At 46.5% G+C, this 2,225-nt stretch overlaps 1 protein-coding gene across 2 annotated transcripts in view; it reads left to right on the top strand.

The window, feature by feature from the left end:
• pik3cg (phosphatidylinositol-4,5-bisphosphate 3-kinase, catalytic subunit gamma) overlaps window positions 1-2,225 on the top strand; it is a 13,499-nt gene that overhangs the window by 4,327 nt on the left and 6,947 nt on the right. The window lies entirely within an intron of this gene.

The following is a 2,225-nucleotide window of genomic DNA, read 5'->3' as shown; positions in this document are numbered from 1 at the left end:
CGTCACCGTCGTCAGTAACGTGCACGACGACGAACTGGAGTTCACTCGCAGGAAGCTGCTGACGCCGCGGCGCATCGAGCTGTCGGGCCGCGACGCAAAGCTCTACTCCATGGACCCGTGGGTGACACACAAGCCGCTGCCGGAGCACCTCATGGGAAAGGTATGTTCAAATTTTGGTGGGATAATGCCAAATAAAGTCATCAATTTTGTATAGTGCATGTCCTCCTGAGGGTCGCTGGGGGGAGAAGTGGCAGTAAAAAAGCCAAAATCCAAGAGAGTAAAAATAATTCATTTTCCATTTTAAATCCTGCTTTTCATATCCTGCTGCCTGCAGTTTTCTCTACCTTCCGTTTTCCACCCTTAGAATTTGAAAGAACGTTCCATCTAATCATTCCAACTGTGCAATCTTGTTTGTAAGAAGATGTTATCGTTTAAATGGTCCCCTTTTATGAGGAAGTTAGAGCCTCTAGTTTCCCTTTAAAGATGAGTCATATCTTATCGTGGGTGTACAGATGATGCGGTTCCATTTCAGCGGTGTTTCCTTGACGTTCGTTATGTTATCGGGCTGCTCTGTTCATCCTCTCAGATCAGCAACGGCCATGTCCTCGTTGTAATCCACATTTCCACAGCCAGTCAAACCATCAAGGTGTCCATTGACGACACACCGGCGCAGGTACAATCAAGTGTTCGCGCTTCATTTGCTTCGTGAGATCTCACATTTCGTGTTTTGTCCCCGTGCAGGTTTTGTCCAGCTTCTTATCCAAAACGGCAAATAAAAGAGGCTTGCTGGGCATCCCCGACAGCACCTGCGAGACGGACTTTGTGCTGCGCGTGTGCGGCAGGTTTGTTCAAATCGGGTCCGTGATGAAGTTGGTGGGATCGGGTGAATTTTTTTGTTGTTGTTTTTGAACAGGGAGGAGTACCTGTTTGGAGAGAAACCGCTGCGCAACTTTAACTGGATCCGTCAGTGTCTAAAGAATGGCGAGGAGATCCACTTGGCTCTGGAGACGCTGCCAGATCCAGAACTGGATTTGGTCCGTGAAGAGGACTGGGCCCAAGTGGACGATTGCACCGGTGTCGCAGGTAATCGTTTTTTCTCGTCCTCACTGTGACGGACGGTCATTTGGAATAATTGTCGCGATTTTTTTTTTTTTGCATCATCCCAGGCACGCATGAGCAGCTGACCATCGACGAGAAGGACCACGAACGACTGTTCACCGTCTCCATGTGGGACTGTAACAGGAAGTTCCGAGTGAGGGTGCTGGGAATCGACATCCCGACTCTTCCCAAAGTTCCCGACTTTGTCGTGTTCATTGAGGCCAGCATCTTTCACAGTCAGCAGCTTCTCGCTCAGGTGAGTGATACCGATCCATAAACGACACCTGCGCCGTTGTATGGTTGCTAGGCAACCAAAGGCGTACATGTTCTCATTTTTACGTTTTTTTAAAAAAAAACTGAAACAAAAGTTCGAAATTTGTTTTAAACCCATGAACAAACAATGTCAAGGCACACTTTTCGTACTTCAGGAGCGGACGACTCCCAAAGTCTTCAATGAAGAAGTGTTGTGGAACTGCTGGTTAGAGTTTAACATCAAAATCAAGGACCTGCCTAAAGGGTCCCGACTCAACCTGCAGGTAAGGATTCTTTTACTCTTATTATTTTTTTTTTTAATAGCCATTATCATTTTAGATGTATTTGTCAATCAGCATGGCACACCCGCCTCACAGTTCCGAGGTTGAGGGTTCGAATCCGGGCTCTGGCCTTTCTTTGTGAAGTTTGCTTGTTCTCCCCATGCAGCTTCCACCCAGTTCCCCAAAAAAGTGAGAACAATTGGTGCAACGGTATTTTAATTATTATTATTATTATTATTTTTTTTTTTATCAGTGAGTTTACAATGTGTTACCAAAGTGTGTTTATAGCTTGTGGGAGAAGTAGTTTAAGGTGCTCCATCAATTTTATTTTATTTTATTTTATCCATCACATTTATCCTTTATCCTCACAAGGGTTGCGGGGGGCTGCTGGAGCCTATACCAGCCATCTTCGGGCAGTAGGCGGGGGACACCCTGAACCGGTTGCCTGCCAATCGCAGGGCACACACACACACACAGAGACAAACAACCATCCGTTCTCACACTCGCACTTTGGGACAATTTCAAGTGTTCAATCAGCCTGCCATGCAAGTTTTTGGAATGTGGGAGGAAACCGGAGTACCCGGATAAAACCCA

This window comes from Hippocampus comes, unplaced genomic scaffold (genome assembly GCF_001891065.2).
Source record: "Hippocampus comes isolate QL1 unplaced genomic scaffold, H_comes_QL1_v1.1 scaffold63, whole genome shotgun sequence".
Lineage (NCBI taxonomy): Eukaryota > Metazoa > Chordata > Actinopteri > Syngnathiformes > Syngnathidae > Hippocampus > Hippocampus comes.
The sequence above is the reverse complement of the archived record's forward strand: the minus strand, read 5'-3'. Positions and strand labels throughout refer to the sequence as shown.